Source organism: Tenrec ecaudatus, chromosome 9 (genome assembly GCF_050624435.1).
Source record: "Tenrec ecaudatus isolate mTenEca1 chromosome 9, mTenEca1.hap1, whole genome shotgun sequence".
Taxonomy (NCBI): Eukaryota; Metazoa; Chordata; class Mammalia; order Afrosoricida; family Tenrecidae; genus Tenrec; species Tenrec ecaudatus.
Window position 1 is genome coordinate 33,886,756 of NC_134538.1, and position 22,254 is coordinate 33,909,009.

Genomic DNA, 22,254 nt, shown 5'->3' on the forward strand with positions numbered 1-22,254 from the left:
AGGTTTTGGGAGTACCAGGCCTGGGGCGCCCCATCCCTTAGTCTTAGGGAGCCCCAGTCCTGGGGCGCCCCAGCCCTTAGGCTTAGGAAGCCCCAGACCTGGGGCGCCCATCCCTCACTCATAGGGAGCCCTAGGCCTGGGGCGCCCCAGCCCTTAGGCTTTGGGAGCCGAAGCCTGACACCCAAGCCCTTAGGCGTAGGGAGCCCCAAGCCTAGGGAGCCCCAGCCATTAGGCTTAGGGAGTCCCAGGCCTGGTGCGCCCGAGGCCTTAGGCTTTGGGTGCCCCAGGCCTGGGCCGCCCCAGCACTTAGGCTTTGGGAGCCCCAAGTCTAGGGCGCCCCAGCCATTCTCCTTTGGGAGACCCAGGACTTGGGCCCTCAAGCCCTTAGGCTTTGGTAGCCCCAGGCTTGGGGGGCCCCAGCCCTTAGGCTTTGGGCGCCCCAGGCCTGGGGCGCCGCAGCCCTTAGGATTTGGAGGCCCAAGGCCTGGGTCGCCCCAGCCCTTAGGTTTTGGGAGCCCCAGGCCTGGGGCGCACCTGCCCTTATTCTTTCGGACCCCCAGCCTGGGGCGCCCAAGCCCTTAGGGTTTGGGAGCCCCAGGGCAGGGGGGCACCTTCCCTTAGGCTTGGGAGCCCCAGGCCTGGAAATCCCCAGCCCTTAAGCTTAGGAAGCCCCTGGTCTGGGTCGCCCGAACTCATAGGCTTAAGGAGACCCAGGCCTGGAGTGCCCCAGCCCTTAGGCTTAGGGAGCCCCTAGCCTGGGGCGCCCCAGCACTTAGGCTTTGGGAGCCCCAGGTCTGGGCCACCCCAGGCCTTAGGTTTTGCGAGCCCCAGGCCTGGGGCGCAGAACCCTTAGTCTTAGGGTGCCGCAGGGTTGGGGTGCCTCAGCCCTTAAGCTTTGGGAGCCCCAGGCATTAGGCGCCACAGCTATTAGCCTTTGGGAGCCCCATGCCTGGGGCGCCCCAGCCCTTAGGCTTAGGGAGCCCATGGCCTGGGCCGCCCCAGCCCTTAGGTTTTGGGAGGCCCAGGCCTGGGGCGCCCCAGCCCTTAGTCTTAGGGTGCCGCAGCGTTGGGGCGCCCCAGCCCTTAAGCTTTGGGAGCCCCATGCCTGGGGCGCCCCAGCCCTTAGGCTTTGGGAGCCCCAGGCCTGGGGCGACCCCGCCCTTAGGCTTAGGTAGCCCCTGGCCTGGGGCGCCCCAGCACTTCAGCTTAGGGAGCCCCAGGCCTGGGGCGCCCCAGTCCTTAGGCTTAGAGAGCCCCAGGCCTGGGAAGCCCCAGGCTTTGGCTTAGGGAGCCCCATGCCTGCGGCGCCCCAGCCCTTAGCCTTAGGGAAACCCAGGCCTGGGTCGCCACAGCCCTTAGGCTTAGGGAGCCCCTAGCCGGGGGCGCCCCAGCCCTTAGGCTTTGGGAGCCCCAGGCCTGGGGTGCCCCAGTCCTTATCCTTAGGGAACCCCATCCTGGGGCGCCCAGCCCTTATGCTTTGGGAGCCCCAGGCATGGGGCGCCCCAGCCTTTAGGCTTTGGGAGCCCCAGGACTGGGGCGCCCCAGCCCTTAGTCTTTGGGAGCCCCAGGCCTGGGGCGCCCCAGTCCTTAGGCTTAGGGAGCCAAGGCCTGGGGTGCCCCAGCCCTTAGTCTTCAGGAGCCTGTGGCCTGGGGAGACCCAGCCCTTAGGCTTAGGGAGCCCCAGGCCTGCGGTGCCCCAGTCGTAAGGCTTAGGGAGCCCAGGCCTGGGGTTACCAGGCCTTAGGCATCGGGACCCCCAGGCCTGGGGTGCCCCAGCCCTTAGGCTTTGGGAGCCCCAGGCCTGCTCCGCCACAGCCCTTAGGCTTAAGGAGCCCCAGGCCTGGGTAGCCTCAACCCTTAGGCACAGGGAGCCCAGGCCTGGGGTTACCAGGCCTTAGGCATCGGGACCCCCAGGCCTGGGGCGACCCAGCCCTTAGGCTTTGGGAGCCCCACGCGTGGCTCGCCCCAGCCCTTAGGCGTAGGGAGCCCCAGGCCTGGGTGGCCCCAACCCTTAGGCTTAGGGAGCCCAGGCCTGGGGTTACCAGGCCTTAGGCATCGGGACCCCCAGGCCTGGGGCGATCCAGCCCTTAGGCGTTGGGAGCCCCAGGCCTGGGGCGCCCCAGCCCTTAGGCTTTGGGAGCCCCACCCGGGGCGCCCCAGCCCTTAGGCTTTGGGATCCCATGCCCGGTGCGCCCCAGCCCTTAGGATTTGGGAGCCCCAGTCCGGGGCACACCATCCATTAGGCTTTGGGAGCCCCAGGCCTGGGGCACCCCAGGCCTTAGGCTTTGGGAAACCCCAGGTCAGGGGCGCCCCAGCCCTAAGGTTTTGGGTGTGCCAGGCCTGGGGCGCCCCAGCTCTTAGGCTTTGGGAGCCCTAAGACTGGGGCGCCCAGCCCTTAGCCATAAGGAGCCCCAGGCCTGGGGCGCCCCAGCCCTTAGGCTTAGGGAATCCCTGGCCTGGGGAGCCAGAGCCTTTAGGTTTTGGGAGCCCCACTCCTGGGGTGCCCAGCCGTTAGTCTTAGGGAGCCCCAGGCCTGGGAAGCCCCAGCCCATAGGCTTTGGGAGCCCCAGGTGGGGCACCCCATCCCTTAGGCTTTGGGAGCCCCAGGCCTGGGGAGCCCCAGCCCTTAGGCTTTGTGAGCCCCAGGCCTGATGTGCCCCAGCCCTTAGGCTTAAGGAGCCCCAGGCCTGAGGCGACCAAGCCCTTAGGCTTTGGGAACCTCAGGCCTGGGGATCCCCAGCCCTTAACTTAGGGAGCCCCAGGCCTGGGGCGCCCCAGCCCTTAGGCTTTGGTAGCCCCAGGCCTGGGGCGCCCCAGCCCTTAGGCTTAGGGAGCCCCAGGCCTGGGTGGCCCCAACCCTTAGGCTTATGGAGCTCAGGCCTGGGGTTACCAGGCCTTAGGCATCGGGACCCCCAGGCCTGGGGCGCCCCAGCCCTTAGATTTTGGGAGCCCCAGGCCTGGCTCGCCACAGCCCTTTGGCTTAGGGAGCCCCAGGCCTGGGTAGCCCTAACCCTTAGGCTTAGGGAGCCCAGGCCTGGGCTTACCAGGCCTTAGGCATCGGGACCCCCAGGCCTGGGGCGACCCAGCCCTTAGGCTTTGGGAGCCCCACGCCTGGCTCGCCCCAGCCCTTAGGCTTAGGGAGCCCCAGGCCTGGGTGGCCCCAACCCTTAGGCTTATGGAGCTCAGGCCTGGGGTTACCAGGCCTTAGGCATCGGGACCCCCAGGCCTGGGGCGACCCAGCACTTAGGCTTTGGTAGCCACAGGCCTGGGGCGCGCCAGCCCTTAGGCTTTGGGAGCCCAGGCCTGGGGCGCCCCATCACTTAGGCTTCAGGAGCCCATGGCCTGGGGAGACCCAGCCCTTAGGCTTAGGGATCCCCAGGCCTGCGGTGCCCCAGTCCTAAGGCTTAGGGAGCCCAGGCCTGGGGTTACCAGGCCTTAGGCATCGAGACCCCCAGGCCTGGGGCGCCCCAGCCCTTAGGCTTTGGGAGCCCCAGGCCTGGCTCGCCACAGCCCTTAGGCTTAGGGAGCCCCAGGCCTGGGTAGCCCCAACCCTTAGGCTTAGGGAGCCCAGGCCTGGGGTTACCAGGCCTTAGGCATCGGGACCCCCAGGCCTGGCGCGACCCAGCCCTTAGGCTTTGGGAGCCCCACACCTGGCTCGCCCCAGCCCTTAGGCTTAGGGAGCCCCAGGCCTGGGTGGCCCCAACCCTTAGGCTTATGGAGCCCATGCCTGGGGTTACCAGGCCTTAGGCATCGGGACCCCCAGGCCTGGGGCGGCCCAGCACTTAGGTTTGGGAGCCCCAGACCTGGCTCGCCTCAGCCCTTAGGCTTAGGGAGCCCCAGGCCTGGGGAGTGCCAGCCCTTAGGCTTAGGGAGCCCCAGGCCTGGGGCGCCCCAGCCCTTAGGCTTTGGGAGCCCCACCCGGGGCGCCCCAGCCCTTAGGCTTTGGGATCCCATGCCCGGTGCGCCCCAGCCCTTAGGATTTGGGAGCCCCAGGCCGGGGCACCCCATCCCTTAGGCTTTGGGAGCCCCAGGCCTGGGGCACCCCAGCCCTTAGGCTTTGGGAAACCCCAGGCCAGGGGCGCCCCAGCCCTAAGGTTTTGGGAGTGCCAGGCCTGGGGCGCCCCATCCCTTAGTCTTAGGGAGCCCCAGTCCTGGGGCGCCCCAGCCCTTAGGCTTAGGGAGCCCCAGACCTGGGGCGCCCCTTCCTTACTCATAGGGAGCCCTAGGCCTGCGGCACCCCAGCCCTTAGGCTTTGGGAGCCGAAGCCTGGGACCCAAGCCCTTAGGCGTAGGGAGCCCCAAGCCTACGGAGCCCCAGCCCTTAGGCTTAGGGAGTCCCAGGCCTGGTGCGTCCCAGGCCTTAGGCTTTGGGTGCCCCAAGCCTGGGCCGCCCCAGCCCTTAGACTTTGGGAGCCCCAAGTCTAGGGCGCCCCAGCCATTCTCCTTTGGGAGACCCAGGACTTGGGCGCTCAAGCCCTTAGGCTTTGGTAGTCCCAGGCTTGGGGGCCCCAGCCCTTAGGCTTTGGTCGCCCCAGGCCTGGGGCGCCCCAGCCCTTAGGATTTGGGAGCCCTAGGCCTGGGGCACACCTGCCCTTATTCTTTAGGACCCCCAGCCTTGGGCTCCCAAGCCCTTAGGGTTTGGGAGCCCCAAACCTGGGGGGCACCTGCCCTTAGGCTTGGGAGCCCCAGGCCTGGGGCGCGCCAGCCCTTAGTCTTATGGAGCCCCAAGGCTGGAGCGTCCCAGCCCTTAGGCTTTGGGAGCCCAGGCCTGGGGCGCCACAGCCCTTAGGCATAGGGAGCCCCAGGGCTGGGGAGCCCCAGCCCTTAGGTTTAGGGAGCCCCAGAAATGGGGCGCCCCAGCCCTTAGGCTTAAGGAGCCCCAGGGCTGGGGCGACACAGCCCTTAGGCTTAGGGAGCCGCAGGCCTGGGGTGCCCCAGCCCATAGGCTTAGGGAGCCCCAGGCCTGGGCCTCACCAGCCCTTAAGCTTTGGGAGCCCCAGGCCTGGGCCACCCCAGCCCTTAGGCTTAGGGAACCCATGGCCTGGGGCGCCACAGCCTTTAGGTTTTGGGAGCCCCAGTCCTGGGGCGCCCAGCCGTTAGTCTTAGGGAGCCCCAGGCCTGGGAAACCCCAGCCCTTAGGCTTTGGGAGCCCCAGGTGGGGCACCCCAGCCCTTACGCTTTGGGAGGCCCAGGCCTGGGGAGCCCCAGCCCTTAGGCTTAGTGAGCCCCAGGCTTGATGTGCCCCAGCCCTTAGGCTTAAGGAGCCCCAGGCCTGAGGCGACCAAGCCCTTAGGCTTTGGGAACCTCAGGCCTGGGGATCCCCAGCCCTTAACTTAGGGAGCCCAAGGCCTGGGGCGCCCCAGCCCTTAGGCTTTGGGAGCCCCAGGTGGGGCACCCCAGCCCTTACGCTTTGGGAGGCCCAGGCCTGGGGAGCCCCAGCCCTTAGGCTTAGTGAGCCCCAGGCTTGATGTGCCCCAGCCCTTAGGCTTAAGGAGCCCCAGGCCTGAGGCGACCAAGCCCTTAGGCTTTGGGAACCTCAGGCCTGGGGATCCCCAGCCCTTAACTTAGGGAGCCCAAGGCCTGGGGCGCCCCAGCCCTTAGGCTTTGGGAGCCCCAGGCCTGGGGCGCCCCAGCCCTTAGGCTTAGGGAGCCCAGGCCTGCGGCGCCCCAGCCCTTAGGCTTCAGGAGCCCGTGGCCTGGGGAGACACAGCCCTTTGGCGTAGGGAGCCCCAGGCCTGCGGTGCCCCAGTCCTAAGGCTTAGGGAGCCCAGGCCTGGGGTTACCAGGCCTTAGGCATCGGGACCTCCAGGCCTAGGGCGCCCCAGCCCTTAGGCTTTGGGAGCCCCAGGCCTGGCTCGCCACAGCCCTTAGGCTTAGGGAGCCCCAGGCCGGGGCACCCCATCCCTTAGGCTTTGGGAGCCCCAGGCCTGGGGCACCCCAGCCCTTAGGCTTTAGGAAACCCCAGGACAGTGGCGCCCCAGCCCTAAGGTTTTGGGAGTGCCAGGCCTGGGGCGCCCCATCCCTTAGGCTTAGGGAGCCACAGACCTGGGGCGCCGATCCCTTACTCATAGGGAGCCCTAGGCCTGGGCGCCCCAGCCCTTAGGCTTTGGGAGCCGAAGCCTGGGACCCAAGCCCTTAGGCATAGGGACCCCAAGCCTAGGGAGCCCCAGCCCTTAGGCTTAGGGAGTCCCAGGCCTGGTGCGTCCCAGGCCTTAGGCTTTGGGTGCCCCAGGCCTGGGCCGCCCCCGCCCTTAGACTTTGGGAGCCCCAAGTCTAGGGCGCCCCAGCCATTCTCCTTTGGGAGACCCAGGACTTGGGCGCTCAAGCCCTTAGGCTTTGGTAGTCCCAGGCTTGGGGGCCCCAGCCCTTAGGCTTTGGTCGCCCCAGGCCTGGGGCGCCCCAGCCCTTAGGATTTGGGAGCCCTAGGCCTGGGGCACACCTGCCCTTATTCTTTAGGACCCCCAGCCTGGGGCTCCCAAGCCCTTAGGGTTTGGGAGCCCCAAACCTGGGGGGCACCTGCCCTTAGGCTTGGGAGCCCCAGGCCTGGGGCGCGCCAGCCCTTAGTCTTATGGAGCCCCAAGGCTGGAGCGTCCCAGCCCTTAGGCTTTGGGAGCCCAGGCCTGGGGCGCCACAGCCCTTAGGCATAGGGAGCCCCAGGGCTGGGGAGCCCCAGCCCTTAGGTTTAGGGAGCCCCAGAAATGGGGCGCCCCAGCCCTTAGGCTTAAGGAGCCCCAGGGCTGGGGCGACACAGCCCTTAGGCTTAGGGAGCCGCAGGCCTGGGGTGCCCCAGCCCATAGGCTTAGGGAGCCCCAGGCCTGGGCCTCACCAGCCCTTAAGCTTTGGGAGCCCCAGGCCTGGGCCACCCCAGCCCTTAGGCTTAGGGAACCCATGGCCTGGGGCGCCACAGCCTTTAGGTTTTGGGAGCCCCAGTCCTGGGGCGCCCAGCCGTTAGTCTTAGGGAGCCCCAGGCCTGGGAAACCCCAGCCCTTAGGCTTTGGGAGCCCCAGGTGGGGCACCCCAGCCCTTACGCTTTGGGAGGCCCAGGCCTGGGGAGCCCCAGCCCTTAGGCTTAGTGAGCCCCAGGCTTGATGTGCCCCAGCCCTTAGGCTTAAGGAGCCCCAGGCCTGAGGCGACCAAGCCCTTAGGCTTTGGGAACCTCAGGCCTGGGGATCCCCAGCCCTTAACTTAGGGAGCCCAAGGCCTGGGGCGCCCCAGCCCTTAGGCTTTGGGAGCCCCAGGCCTGGGGCGCCCCAGCCCTTAGGCTTAGGGAGCCCAGGCCTGCGGCGCCCCAGCCCTTAGGCTTCAGGAGCCCGTGGCCTGGGGAGACACAGCCCTTTGGCGTAGGGAGCCCCAGGCCTGCGGTGCCCCAGTCCTAAGGCTTAGGGAGCCCAGGCCTGGGGTTACCAGGCCTTAGGCATCGGGACCTCCAGGCCTAGGGCGCCCCAGCCCTTAGGCTTTGGGAGCCCCAGGCCTGGCTCGCCACAGCCCTTAGGCTTAGGGAGCCCCAGGCCTGGGGAGCCCCAGCCCTTAGGTTTAGGGAACCCCAGGCCTGGGGCGCCCCAGCCCTTAGGCTTTGGGAGCCCCACCCGGGGCCCCCCAGCCCTTAGGCTTTGGGATCCCATGCCCGGTGCGCCTCAGCACTTAGAATTTGGGAGCCCCAGGCCGGGGCACCCCATCCCTTAGGCTTTGGGAGCCCCAGGCCTGGGGCACCCCAGCCCTTAGGCTTTAGGAAACCCCAGGACAGTGGCGCCCCAGCCCTAAGGTTTTGGGAGTGCCAGGCCTGGGGCGCCCCATCCCTTAGGCTTAGGGAGCCACAGACCTGGGGCGCCGATCCCTTACTCATAGGGAGCCCTAGGCCTGGGCGCCCCAGCCCTTAGGCTTTGGGAGCCGAAGCCTGGGACCCAAGCCCTTAGGCATAGGGACCCCAAGCCTAGGGAGCCCCAGCCCTTAGGCTTAGGGAGTCCCAGGCCTGGTGCGTCCCAGGCCTTAGGCTTTGGGTGCCCCAGGCCTGGGCCGCCCCCGCCCTTAGACTTTGGGAGCCCCAAGTCTAGGGCGCCCCAGCCATTCTCCTTTGGGAGACCCAGGACTTGGGCGCTCAAGCCCTTAGGCTTTGGTAGCCCCAGGCTTGGGGGGCCCCAGCCCTTAGGCTTTGGTCGCCCCAGGGCTGGGGCGCCCAGCCCTTAGGATTAGGAAGCCCAAGGCCTGGGTCGCCCCAGCCCTTAGGTTATGGGAGCCCCAGGCCTGGGGCGCACCTGCCTTTATTCTTTGGGACCCCCAGTCTGGGGCGCCCAAGCCCTTAGGGTTTGGGAGCCCCAGGCTTGGGGGGCACCTGCCCTTAGTCTTATGGAGCCCCAAGGCTGGGGTGCCCCAGCCCTTAGGCTTTGGGAGCCCAGGCCTGGGGCGCCACAGCCCTTAGGCGTAAGGAGCCCCAGGCCCTGGGAGCCCCAGTCCTTAGGTTTAGGGAGCCCCAGAACTGGGGCGCCCCAGCCCTCAGGCTTAGGGAGCCCCAGGGCTAGGGTGCCACAGCCCTTAGGCTTAGGGAGCCGCAGGCCTGGGGTGCCCCAGCCCATAGGCTTAGGGAGCCCAAGGCCTGGGCCTCACCAGCCCTTAAGCTTTGGGAGCCCCAGGCCTGGGCCACCCCAGCCCTTAGGCTTAGGGAACCCCTGGCCTGGGGCGCCACAGCCTTTAGGTTTTGGGAGCCCCAGTCCTGGGGCGCCCAGCCGTTAGTCTTAGGGGGCTCCAGCACTGGGAAGCCCCAGCCCTTAGTCTTTGGGAGCCCAAGGTGGGGCACCCCAGCCCTTAGGCTTTGGGAGCCCCAGGCCTGATGTGCCCCAGCCTTTAGGCTTTAGGAGCCCCAGGCCTGAGGCGACCAAGCCCTTAGGCTTTGGGAACCTCAGGCCTGGGGATTCCCAGCCCTTAACTTAGGGAGCCCCAGGCCTGGGGCGCCCCAGCCCTTAGGCTTTCAGAGCCCCAGGCCTGGGGCGCCCCCGCCTTTAGGCTTAGGGAGCCCCAGGCCAGGTGACCCCCAGCCTTTAGACTTAGGGAGCCCCTGGCCTGGAGCGCCCCAGCCCTTAACCTTAAAAGCCCCAGGCCTTGGGCGCCCCAGCCCTTAGGCTTAGGGAGCCACTGGCCTGGGTCGCCCCAAATCATAGGCTTAGGGAGAAACAGGCCTGGGGCGCCCCAGCCCTTAGGCTTAGGGAGCTCCTAGCCTGGGTCGCCCCAGCCCTTAGTCTTAGGGTGCCCCAGGCTTGGGGAGCTCCAGCCATTATGTTTTGGGAGCCCCAGGCATGGGGCGCCCCAGCCATTAGCCTTTGGGAACCCCATGCCTGGGGCGCCCCAGCCCTTAGGCTTTGCGAGCCCCAGGCCTGGGGCGACCCCGCCCTTAGGCTTAGGTAGCCCCTGGCCTGGGGCGCCCCAGCACTTAGGCTTAGGGAGCCCAGGCTTGGGGCACCCCAACCCTTAGCATTTGAGAGCCCAAGGCATGGGGCACCCCAGCCCTTAGCCTTTGAGAGCCCCATGCCTGCGGCGCCCCCTACCTTAGGCTTAGGGAGCCCCAGGTTTGGGGCGCCCCCGCCCTTAGGCTTAGGTAGAACCCTGGCCTCGGGCGCCCAAGCACTTAGGGTTAGGGATCCCCAGGCCTGGGTCGCCCCAGCCCTTAGGCTTAGGGCGCCCCAGGCCTGATGCTCCCCAGCCCTTAGGATTAGAGAGCCCCAGTCCTGGGGCGCCCAGCCCTTATGCTTTGGAAGCCCCAGGCGTGGGGCGCCCCAGCCTTTAGGCTTTGGGAGCCCCAGGCCAGGGGCACCCAGCCCTTAGGATTTGGGAGCCCCAGGCCTGCGGCGCCCCAGCCCTTAGGCCTAGGGAGGCCCAGGCCTGGCTCACCCCAGCCCTTAGGCTTAGGGAGCCTCAGGCCTGAGCCGCCCCAGCCCTTAGGCTTAGGGAGTCCCAAGCCAGTTGACCCCCAGCCCTAAGACTTAGGGAGCCCCAGGCCTGGGGCGCCCCAGCCCTTAGGCTTAAGGAGCCCGTGGCCTGGGGAAACCCAGCCCTTAGGATTAGGGAGCCCCAGACCTGGGGTGCCCCAGTCCTAAGGCTTAGGGAGCCCAGGCCTGGGGTGCCCCAGGCCTAAGGCTTTGGGACGCCCAGGCCTGGGGCGCCCCAGCCTTTAGGTTTGGGGACCCCCAGGCCTCGGGCGCCCCAGCCCTTAGGCTTAAGGAGCCCATGGCCTGGGGAGACCCGTCCCTTAGGATTAGGGAGCCCAGGCCTGGGGTGCCTCAGGCCTTAGGCTTCGGGAAGCCCAGGCCTGGGGCGCCCCAGCCTTTAGGTTTGGGGACCCCCAGGCCTCGGGCGCCCCAACCCTTAGGGTTAGGGAGCCCCTGGCCTGGGGCGACACAACCCTTAGCCTTAGGGAGTCCCAGGCCTTGGGCGCCCCAGCCTTTAGGTTTTGGGAGCCCAGGCCTGGGGCGCCACAGCACTTAGGCGTAGGGAGCCCCAGGCCTGGGGAGCCCCAGCCCTTATGCTTAGGTAGCCTCAGGCCTGGGGCGCCCCAGCCCTTAGGCTTTTGGAGCCCCAGGCCTGGGGCGCCCCTGCCCTTAGGCTTTGGGTGCCCCAGTCCTGAGACGCCCCAGCCCTTAGGCTTAGGGAGCCCCAGGCCAGGTGACACCCAGCCCTTAGACTTAGGGAGCCTCTGGCCTGGAGCACCCCAGCCCTTAGGTTTAAAAGCCCCAGGCCTTGGGCGCCCCAGCCCTTAGGCTTAGGGATCCCCTGGCCTGGGTCACCCCAACTCATAGGCTTAAGGAGACCCAGGCCTGGGTCGCCCCAACCCTTAGGATTAGGGAGCCCCTAGCCTGGGGACCCCAGCCCTTAGGCTTTGGGAGCCCCAGGCCTGGGCCGCCCCAGCTCTTAGGTTTTGGGAGCCCCAGGCCTGGGGCACCCCAGCCCTTAGTCTTAGGGTGCCGCAGGGTTGGGGCGCCCAGCCCTTAAGCGTGGGGAGCCCCAGGCATGTTGCCCCACAGCCATTAGGCTTTGGGAGTCCTAGGCCTGGGGCGACCCCGCCCTTAGGCTTAGGGAGCCCCAGGGCTTGGCGCCCCAGGCCTTAGGCTTAGGGAGACCCAGGCCTGGGGCGCCCCAGCCCTTAGGCGTAGGGAGCCCTAGGCCTGGGGCCCCCCAGCCCTTAGACTTAGGGAGCCCCAATCCTGGGGCGCCCAGCCCTTATGCTTTGGGAGCCCCAGGACTGGGGCGCCCCAGCCCTTAGGCTTTGGGAGCCCCAGGCCTGGGGCGACCCCGCCCTTAGGCTTAGGTAGCCCCTGGCCTGGGGCGCCCCAGCACTTCAGCTTAGGGAGCCCCAGGCCTGGGGCGCCCCAGTCCTTAGGCTTAGAGAGCCCCAGGCCTGGGAAGCCCCAGGCTTTGGCTTAGGGAGCCCCATGCCTGCGGCGCCCCAGCCCTTAGCCTTAGGGAAACCCAGGCCTGGGTCGCCACAGCCCTTAGGCTTAGGGAGCCCCTAGCCGGGGGCGCCCCAGCCCTTAGGCTTTGGGAGCCCCAGGCCTGGGGTGCCCCAGTCCTTATCCTTAGGGAACCCCATCCTGGGGCGCCCAGCCCTTATGCTTTGGGAGCCCCAGGCATGGGGCGCCCCAGCCTTTAGGCTTTGGGAGCCCCAGGACTGGGGCGCCCCAGCCCTTAGTCTTTGGGAGCCCCAGGCCTGGGGCGCCCCAGTCCTTAGGCTTAGGGAGCCAAGGCCTGGGGTGCCCCAGCCCTTAGTCTTCAGGAGCCTGTGGCCTGGGGAGACCCAGCCCTTAGGCTTAGGGAGCCCCAGGCCTGCGGTGCCCCAGTCGTAAGGCTTAGGGAGCCCAGGCCTGGGGTTACCAGGCCTTAGGCATCGGGACCCCCAGGCCTGGGGTGCCCCAGCCCTTAGGCTTTGGGAGCCCCAGGCCTGCTCCGCCACAGCCCTTAGGCTTAAGGAGCCCCAGGCCTGGGTAGCCTCAACCCTTAGGCACAGGGAGCCCAGGCCTGGGGTTACCAGGCCTTAGGCATCGGGACCCCCAGGCCTGGGGCGACCCAGCCCTTAGGCTTTGGGAGCCCCACGCGTGGCTCGCCCCAGCCCTTAGGCGTAGGGAGCCCCAGGCCTGGGTGGCCCCAACCCTTAGGCTTAGGGAGCCCAGGCCTGGGGTTACCAGGCCTTAGGCATCGGGACCCCCAGGCCTGGGGCGATCCAGCCCTTAGGCGTTGGGAGCCCCAGGCCTGGGGCGCCCCAGCCCTTAGGCTTTGGGAGCCCCACCCGGGGCGCCCCAGCCCTTAGGCTTTGGGATCCCATGCCCGGTGCGCCCCAGCCCTTAGGATTTGGGAGCCCCAGTCCGGGGCACACCATCCATTAGGCTTTGGGAGCCCCAGGCCTGGGGCACCCCAGGCCTTAGGCTTTGGGAAACCCCAGGTCAGGGGCGCCCCAGCCCTAAGGTTTTGGGTGTGCCAGGCCTGGGGCGCCCCAGCTCTTAGGCTTTGGGAGCCCTAAGACTGGGGCGCCCAGCCCTTAGCCATAAGGAGCCCCAGGCCTGGGGCGCCCCAGCCCTTAGGCTTAGGGAATCCCTGGCCTGGGGAGCCAGAGCCTTTAGGTTTTGGGAGCCCCACTCCTGGGGTGCCCAGCCGTTAGTCTTAGGGAGCCCCAGGCCTGGGAAGCCCCAGCCCATAGGCTTTGGGAGCCCCAGGTGGGGCACCCCATCCCTTAGGCTTTGGGAGCCCCAGGCCTGGGGAGCCCCAGCCCTTAGGCTTTGTGAGCCCCAGGCCTGATGTGCCCCAGCCCTTAGGCTTAAGGAGCCCCAGGCCTGAGGCGACCAAGCCCTTAGGCTTTGGGAACCTCAGGCCTGGGGATCCCCAGCCCTTAACTTAGGGAGCCCCAGGCCTGGGGCGCCCCAGCCCTTAGGCTTTGGTAGCCCCAGGCCTGGGGCGCCCCAGCCCTTAGGCTTAGGGAGCCCCAGGCCTGGGTGGCCCCAACCCTTAGGCTTATGGAGCTCAGGCCTGGGGTTACCAGGCCTTAGGCATCGGGACCCCCAGGCCTGGGGCGCCCCAGCCCTTAGATTTTGGGAGCCCCAGGCCTGGCTCGCCACAGCCCTTTGGCTTAGGGAGCCCCAGGCCTGGGTAGCCCTAACCCTTAGGCTTAGGGAGCCCAGGCCTGGGCTTACCAGGCCTTAGGCATCGGGACCCCCAGGCCTGGGGCGACCCAGCCCTTAGGCTTTGGGAGCCCCACGCCTGGCTCGCCCCAGCCCTTAGGCTTAGGGAGCCCCAGGCCTGGGTGGCCCCAACCCTTAGGCTTATGGAGCTCAGGCCTGGGGTTACCAGGCCTTAGGCATCGGGACCCCCAGGCCTGGGGCGACCCAGCACTTAGGCTTTGGTAGCCACAGGCCTGGGGCGCGCCAGCCCTTAGGCTTTGGGAGCCCAGGCCTGGGGCGCCCCATCACTTAGGCTTCAGGAGCCCATGGCCTGGGGAGACCCAGCCCTTAGGCTTAGGGATCCCCAGGCCTGCGGTGCCCCAGTCCTAAGGCTTAGGGAGCCCAGGCCTGGGGTTACCAGGCCTTAGGCATCGAGACCCCCAGGCCTGGGGCGCCCCAGCCCTTAGGCTTTGGGAGCCCCAGGCCTGGCTCGCCACAGCCCTTAGGCTTAGGGAGCCCCAGGCCTGGGTAGCCCCAACCCTTAGGCTTAGGGAGCCCAGGCCTGGGGTTACCAGGCCTTAGGCATCGGGACCCCCAGGCCTGGCGCGACCCAGCCCTTAGGCTTTGGGAGCCCCACACCTGGCTCGCCCCAGCCCTTAGGCTTAGGGAGCCCCAGGCCTGGGTGGCCCCAACCCTTAGGCTTATGGAGCCCATGCCTGGGGTTACCAGGCCTTAGGCATCGGGACCCCCAGGCCTGGGGCGGCCCAGCACTTAGGTTTGGGAGCCCCAGACCTGGCTCGCCTCAGCCCTTAGGCTTAGGGAGCCCCAGGCCTGGGGAGTGCCAGCCCTTAGGCTTAGGGAGCCCCAGGCCTGGGGCGCCCCAGCCCTTAGGCTTTGGGAGCCCCACCCGGGGCGCCCCAGCCCTTAGGCTTTGGGATCCCATGCCCGGTGCGCCCCAGCCCTTAGGATTTGGGAGCCCCAGGCCGGGGCACCCCATCCCTTAGGCTTTGGGAGCCCCAGGCCTGGGGCACCCCAGCCCTTAGGCTTTGGGAAACCCCAGGCCAGGGGCGCCCCAGCCCTAAGGTTTTGGGAGTGCCAGGCCTGGGGCGCCCCATCCCTTAGTCTTAGGGAGCCCCAGTCCTGGGGCGCCCCAGCCCTTAGGCTTAGGGAGCCCCAGACCTGGGGCGCCCCTTCCTTACTCATAGGGAGCCCTAGGCCTGCGGCACCCCAGCCCTTAGGCTTTGGGAGCCGAAGCCTGGGACCCAAGCCCTTAGGCGTAGGGAGCCCCAAGCCTACGGAGCCCCAGCCCTTAGGCTTAGGGAGTCCCAGGCCTGGTGCGTCCCAGGCCTTAGGCTTTGGGTGCCCCAAGCCTGGGCCGCCCCAGCCCTTAGACTTTGGGAGCCCCAAGTCTAGGGCGCCCCAGCCATTCTCCTTTGGGAGACCCAGGACTTGGGCGCTCAAGCCCTTAGGCTTTGGTAGTCCCAGGCTTGGGGGCCCCAGCCCTTAGGCTTTGGTCGCCCCAGGCCTGGGGCGCCCCAGCCCTTAGGATTTGGGAGCCCTAGGCCTGGGGCACACCTGCCCTTATTCTTTAGGACCCCCAGCCTTGGGCTCCCAAGCCCTTAGGGTTTGGGAGCCCCAAACCTGGGGGGCACCTGCCCTTAGGCTTGGGAGCCCCAGGCCTGGGGCGCGCCAGCCCTTAGTCTTATGGAGCCCCAAGGCTGGAGCGTCCCAGCCCTTAGGCTTTGGGAGCCCAGGCCTGGGGCGCCACAGCCCTTAGGCATAGGGAGCCCCAGGGCTGGGGAGCCCCAGCCCTTAGGTTTAGGGAGCCCCAGAAATGGGGCGCCCCAGCCCTTAGGCTTAAGGAGCCCCAGGGCTGGGGCGACACAGCCCTTAGGCTTAGGGAGCCGCAGGCCTGGGGTGCCCCAGCCCATAGGCTTAGGGAGCCCCAGGCCTGGGCCTCACCAGCCCTTAAGCTTTGGGAGCCCCAGGCCTGGGCCACCCCAGCCCTTAGGCTTAGGGAACCCATGGCCTGGGGCGCCACAGCCTTTAGGTTTTGGGAGCCCCAGTCCTGGGGCGCCCAGCCGTTAGTCTTAGGGAGCCCCAGGCCTGGGAAACCCCAGCCCTTAGGCTTTGGGAGCCCCAGGTGGGGCACCCCAGCCCTTACGCTTTGGGAGGCCCAGGCCTGGGGAGCCCCAGCCCTTAGGCTTAGTGAGCCCCAGGCTTGATGTGCCCCAGCCCTTAGGCTTAAGGAGCCCCAGGCCTGAGGCGACCAAGCCCTTAGGCTTTGGGAACCTCAGGCCTGGGGATCCCCAGCCCTTAACTTAGGGAGCCCAAGGCCTGGGGCGCCCCAGCCCTTAGGCTTTGGGAGCCCCAGGTGGGGCACCCCAGCCCTTACGCTTTGGGAGGCCCAGGCCTGGGGAGCCCCAGCCCTTAGGCTTAGTGAGCCCCAGGCTTGATGTGCCCCAGCCCTTAGGCTTAAGGAGCCCCAGGCCTGAGGCGACCAAGCCCTTAGGCTTTGGGAACCTCAGGCCTGGGGATCCCCAGCCCTTAACTTAGGGAGCCCAAGGCCTGGGGCGCCCCAGCCCTTAGGCTTTGGGAGCCCCAGGCCTGGGGCGCCCCAGCCCTTAGGCTTAGGGAGCCCAGGCCTGCGGCGCCCCAGCCCTTAGGCTTCAGGAGCCCGTGGCCTGGGGAGACACAGCCCTTTGGCGTAGGGAGCCCCAGGCCTGCGGTGCCCCAGTCCTAAGGCTTAGGGAGCCCAGGCCTGGGGTTACCAGGCCTTAGGCATCGGGACCTCCAGGCCTAGGGCGCCCCAGCCCTTAGGCTTTGGGAGCCCCAGGCCTGGCTCGCCACAGCCCTTAGGCTTAGGGAGCCCCAGGCCGGGGCACCCCATCCCTTAGGCTTTGGGAGCCCCAGGCCTGGGGCACCCCAGCCCTTAGGCTTTAGGAAACCCCAGGACAGTGGCGCCCCAGCCCTAAGGTTTTGGGAGTGCCAGGCCTGGGGCGCCCCATCCCTTAGGCTTAGGGAGCCACAGACCTGGGGCGCCGATCCCTTACTCATAGGGAGCCCTAGGCCTGGGCGCCCCAGCCCTTAGGCTTTGGGAGCCGAAGCCTGGGACCCAAGCCCTTAGGCATAGGGACCCCAAGCCTAGGGAGCCCCAGCCCTTAGGCTTAGGGAGTCCCAGGCCTGGTGCGTCCCAGGCCTTAGGCTTTGGGTGCCCCAGGCCTGGGCCGCCCCCGCCCTTAGACTTTGGGAGCCCCAAGTCTAGGGCGCCCCAGCCATTCTCCTTTGGGAGACCCAGGACTTGGGCGCTCAAGCCCTTAGGCTTTGGTAGTCCCAGGCTTGGGGGCCCCAGCCCTTAGGCTTTGGTCGCCCCAGGCCTGGGGCGCCCCAGCCCTTAGGATTTGGGAGCCCTAGGCCTGGGGCACACCTGCCCTTATTCTTTAGGACCCCCAGCCTGGGGCTCCCAAGCCCTTAGGGTTTGGGAGCCCCAAACCTGGGGGGCACCTGCCCTTAGGCTTGGGAGCCCCAGGCCTGGGGCGCGCCAGCCCTTAGTCTTATGGAGCCCCAAGGCTGGAGCGTCCCAGCCCTTAGGCTTTGGGAGCCCAGGCCTGGGGCGCCACAGCCCTTAGGCATAGGGAGCCCCAGGGCTGGGGAGCCCCAGCCCTTAGGTTTAGGGAGCCCCAGAAATGGGGCGCCCCAGCCCTTAGGCTTAAGGAGCCCCAGGGCTGGGGCGACACAGCCCTTAGGCTTAGGGAGCCGCAGGCCTGGGGTGCCCCAGCCCATAGGCTTAGGGAGCCCCAGGCCTGGGCCTCACCAGCCCTTAAGCTTTGGGAGCCCCAGGCCTGGGCCACCCCAGCCCTTAGGCTTAGGGAACCCATGGCCTGGGGCGCCACAGCCTTTAGGTTTTGGGAGCCCCAGTCCTGGGGCGCCCAGCCGTTAGTCTTAGGGAGCCCCAGGCCTGGGAAACCCCAGCCCTTAGGCTTTGGGAGCCCCAGGTGGGGCACCCCAGCCCTTACGCTTTGGGAGGCCCAGGCCTGGGGAGCCCCAGCCCTTAGGCTTAGTGAGCCCCAGGCTTGATGTGCCCCAGCCCTTAGGCTTAAGGAGCCCCAGGCCTGAGGCGACCAAGCCCTTAGGCTTTGGGAACCTCAGGCCTGGGGATCCCCAGCCCTTAACTTAGGGAGCCCAAGGCCTGGGGCGCCCCAGCCCTTAGGCTTTGGGAGCCCCAGGCCTGGGGCGCCCCAGCCCTTAGGCTTAGGGAGCCCAGGCCTGCGGCGCCCCAGCCCTTAGGCTTCAGGAGCCCGTGGCCTGGGGAGACACAGCCCTTTGGCGTAGGGAGCCCCAGGCCTGCGGTGCCCCAGTCCTAAGGCTTAGGGAGCCCAGGCCTGGGGTTACCAGGCCTTAGGCATCGGGACCTCCAGGCCTAGGGCGCCCCAGCCCTTAGGCTTTGGGAGCCCCAGGCCTGGCTCGCCACAGCCCTTAGGCTTAGGGAGCCCCAGGCCTGGGGAGCCCCAGCCCTTAGGTTTAGGGAACCCCAGGCCTGGGGCGCCCCAGCCCTTAGGCTTTGGGAGCCCCACCCGGGGCCCCCCAGCCCTTAGGCTTTGGGATCCCATGCCCGGTGCGCCTCAGCACTTAGAATTTGGGAGCCCCAGGCCGGGGCACCCCATCCCTTAGGCTTTGGGAGCCCCAGGCCTGGGGCACCCCAGCCCTTAGGCTTTAGGAAACCCCAGGACAGTGGCGCCCCAGCCCTAAGGTTTTGGGAGTGCCAGGCCTGGGGCGCCCCATCCCTTAGGCTTAGGGAGCCACAGACCTGGGGCGCCGATCCCTTACTCATAGGGAGCCCTAGGCCTGGGCGCCCCAGCCCTTAGGCTTTGGGAGCCGAAGCCTGGGACCCAAGCCCTTAGGCATAGGGACCCCAAGCCTAGGGAGCCCCAGCCCTTAGGCTTAGGGAGTCCCAGGCCTGGTGCGTCCCAGGCCTTAGGCTTTGGGTGCCCCAGGCCTGGGCCGCCCCCGCCCTTAGACTTTGGGAGCCCCAAGTCTAGGGCGCCCCAGCCATTCTCCTTTGGGAGACCCAGGACTTGGGCGCTCAAGCCCTTAGGCTTTGGTAGCCCCAGGCTTGGGGGGCCCCAGCCCTTAGGCTTTGGTCGCCCCAGGGCTGGGGCGCCCAGCCCTTAGGATTAGGAAGCCCAAGGCCTGGGTCGCCCCAGCCCTTAGGTTATGGGAGCCCCAGGCCTGGGGCGCACCTGCCTTTATTCTTTGGGACCCCCAGTCTGGGGCGCCCAAGCCCTTAGGGTTTGGGAGCCCCAGGCTTGGGGGGCACCTGCCCTTAGTCTTATGGAGCCCCAAGGCTGGGGTGCCCCAGCCCTTAGGCTTTGGGAGCCCAGGCCTGGGGCGCCACAGCCCTTAGGCGTAAGGAGCCCCAGGCCCTGGGAGCCCCAGTCCTTAGGTTTAGGGAGCCCCAGAACTGGGGCGCCCCAGCCCTCAGGCTTAGGGAGCCCCAGGGCTAGGGTGCCACAGCCCTTAGGCTTAGGGAGCCGCAGGCCTGGGGTGCCCCAGCCCATAGGCTTAGGGAGCCCAAGGCCTGGGCCTCACCAGCCCTTAAGCTTTGGGAGCCCCAGGCCTGGGCCACCCCAGCCCTTAGGCTTAGGGAACCCCTGGCCTGGGGCGCCACAGCCTTTAGGTTTTGGGAGCCCCAGTCCTGGGGCGCCCAGCCGTTAGTCTTAGGGGGCTCCAGCACTGGGAAGCCCCAGCCCTTAGTCTTTGGGAGCCCAAGGTGGGGCACCCCAGCCCTTAGGCTTTGGGAGCCCCAGGCCTGATGTGCCCCAGCCTTTAGGCTTTAGGAGCCCCAGGCCTGAGGCGACCAAGCCCTTAGGCTTTGGGAACCTCAGGCCTGGGGATTCCCAGCCCTTAACTTAGGGAGCCCCAGGCCTGGGGCGCCCCAGCCCTTAGGCTTTCAGAGCCCCAGGCCTGGGGCGCCCCCGCCTTTAGGCTTAGGGAGCCCCAGGCCAGGTGACCCCCAGCCTTTAGACTTAGGGAGCCCCTGGCCTGGAGCGCCCCAGCCCTTAACCTTAAAAGCCCCAGGCCTTGGGCGCCCCAGCCCTTAGGCTTAGGGAGCCACTGGCCTGGGTCGCCCCAAATCATAGGCTTAGGGAGAAACAGGCCTGGGGCGCCCCAGCCCTTAGGCTTAGGGAGCTCCTAGCCTGGGTCGCCCCAGCCCTTAGTCTTAGGGTGCCCCAGGCTTGGGGAGCTCCAGCCATTATGTTTTGGGAGCCCCAGGCATGGGGCGCCCCAGCCATTAGCCTTTGGGAACCCCATGCCTGGGGCGCCCCAGCCCTTAGGCTTTGCGAGCCCCAGGCCTGGGGCGACCCCGCCCTTAGGCTTAGGTAGCCCCTGGCCTGGGGCGCCCCAGCACTTAGGCTTAGGGAGCCCAGGCTTGGGGCACCCCAACCCTTAGCATTTGAGAGCCCAAGGCATGGGGCACCCCAGCCCTTAGCCTTTGAGAGCCCCATGCCTGCGGCGCCCCCTACCTTAGGCTTAGGGAGCCCCAGGTTTGGGGCGCCCCCGCCCTTAGGCTTAGGTAGAACCCTGGCCTCGGGCGCCCAAGCACTTAGGGTTAGGGATCCCCAGGCCTGGGTCGCCCCAGCCCTTAGGCTTAGGGCGCCCCAGGCCTGATGCTCCCCAGCCCTTAGGATTAGAGAGCCCCAGTCCTGGGGCGCCCAGCCCTTATGCTTTGGAAGCCCCAGGCGTGGGGCGCCCCAGCCTTTAGGCTTTGGGAGCCCCAGGCCAGGGGCACCCAGCCCTTAGGATTTGGGAGCCCCAGGCCTGCGGCGCCCCAGCCCTTAGGCCTAGGGAGGCCCAGGCCTGGCTCACCCCAGCCCTTAGGCTTAGGGAGCCTCAGGCCTGAGCCGCCCCAGCCCTTAGGCTTAGGGAGTCCCAAGCCAGTTGACCCCCAGCCCTAAGACTTAGGGAGCCCCAGGCCTGGGGCGCCCCAGCCCTTAGGCTTAAGGAGCCCGTGGCCTGGGGAAACCCAGCCCTTAGGATTAGGGAGCCCCAGACCTGGGGTGCCCCAGTCCTAAGGCTTAGGGAGCCCAGGCCTGGGGTGCCCCAGGCCTAAGGCTTTGGGACGCCCAGGCCTGGGGCGCCCCAGCCTTTAGGTTTGGGGACCCCCAGGCCTCGGGCGCCCCAGCCCTTAGGCTTAAGGAGCCCATGGCCTGGGGAGACCCGTCCCTTAGGATTAGGGAGCCCAGGCCTGGGGTGCCTCAGGCCTTAGGCTTCGGGAAGCCCAGGCCTGGGGCGCCCCAGCCTTTAGGTTTGGGGACCCCCAGGCCTCGGGCGCCCCAACCCTTAGGGTTAGGGAGCCCCTGGCCTGGGGCGACACAACCCTTAGCCTTAGGGAGTCCCAGGCCTTGGGCGCCCCAGCCTTTAGGTTTTGGGAGCCCAGGCCTGGGGCGCCACAGCACTTAGGCGTAGGGAGCCCCAGGCCTGGGGAGCCCCAGCCCTTATGCTTAGGTAGCCTCAGGCCTGGGGCGCCCCAGCCCTTAGGCTTTTGGAGCCCCAGGCCTGGGGCGCCCCTGCCCTTAGGCTTTGGGTGCCCCAGTCCTGAGACGCCCCAGCCCTTAGGCTTAGGGAGCCCCAGGCCAGGTGACACCCAGCCCTTAGACTTAGGGAGCCTCTGGCCTGGAGCACCCCAGCCCTTAGGTTTAAAAGCCCCAGGCCTTGGGCGCCCCAGCCCTTAGGCTTAGGGATCCCCTGGCCTGGGTCACCCCAACTCATAGGCTTAAGGAGACCCAGGCCTGGGTCGCCCCAACCCTTAGGATTAGGGAGCCCCTAGCCTGGGGACCCCAGCCCTTAGGCTTTGGGAGCCCCAGGCCTGGGCCGCCCCAGCTCTTAGGTTTTGGGAGCCCCAGGCCTGGGGCACCCCAGCCCTTAGTCTTAGGGTGCCGCAGGGTTGGGGCGCCCAGCCCTTAAGCGTGGGGAGCCCCAGGCATGTTGCCCCACAGCCATTAGGCTTTGGGAGTCCTAGGCCTGGGGCGACCCCGCCCTTAGGCTTAGGGAGCCCCAGGGCTTGGCGCCCCAGGCCTTAGGCTTAGGGAGACCCAGGCCTGGGGCGCCCCAGCCCTTAGGCGTAGGGAGCCCTAGGCCTGGGGCCCCCCAGCCCTTAGACTTAGGGAGCCCCAATCCTGGGGCGCCCAGCCCTTATGCTTTGGGAGCCCCAGGACTGGGGCGCCCCAGCCCTTATGCTTGGGGACCCCCAGGCCTCGGGCGCCCCAGCCCTTAGGCTTAGGGAGCCCCAGGCCTAGGGCGCCCCAACCCTTAGCCTTAGGGAGCCCCAGGCCTTGGGCGCCCCAGCCTTTAGGCTTTGGGAGCCCAGGCCTGGGACGCCACAGCCCTTAGGCGTAGGGAGCCCCAGGCCTGGGGCGCCCAAGCCCTTACGCTTTTGGAGCCCCAGGCCTGGGGCGACCCCGCCCTTAGGCTTTGGGTGCCCCAGTCCTGAGCCGCCCCAGCCCTTAGGCTTAGGGAGCCCCAGGCCAGGTGACCCCCCAGCCCTTAGACTTAGGGAGCCCCTGGCCTGGAGCCCCCAGCCCTTAGGCTTAAAAGCCCCAGGCCTTGGGCTCCCCAACCCTTAGGCTTAGGGAGCCCCTGGCCTGGGTCGCCCCAACTCATAGGCTTAGGAAGACCCAGGCCTGGGTCGACCCAGCCCTTAGGATTAGGGAGCCCCTAGCCTGGGGACCCCAGCCCTTAGGCTTTGGGAGCCCCAGGCCTGGGCCGCCCCCTCTTAGGTTTTGAGAGCCCCAGGCCTGGGGCGACCCAGCCCTTAGTCTTAGGGTGCCGCAGGGTTGGGGCGCCCAGTCCTTAGCTTTGGGAGCCCCAGGCATGGGGCCCCACAGCCATTAGGATTTGGCAGCCCCAGGCCTGGGGCGGCCCCGCCCCTAGGCTTAGGTAGCCCCTGGCCTGGGGCACCCCAGGCCTTAGGCTTAGGGAGCCCCAGGCCTGGGGCGCCCCAGCCCTTAGCCTTAGGGAGCCCCAGGCCAGGGGCGCCCCAGCCCTTAGCCTTAGGGAGCTCCAGTCCTGGGGCGCCCAGCCCTTATACTTTGAGAGCCCAAGGTATGGGGCGCCCCAGCCCT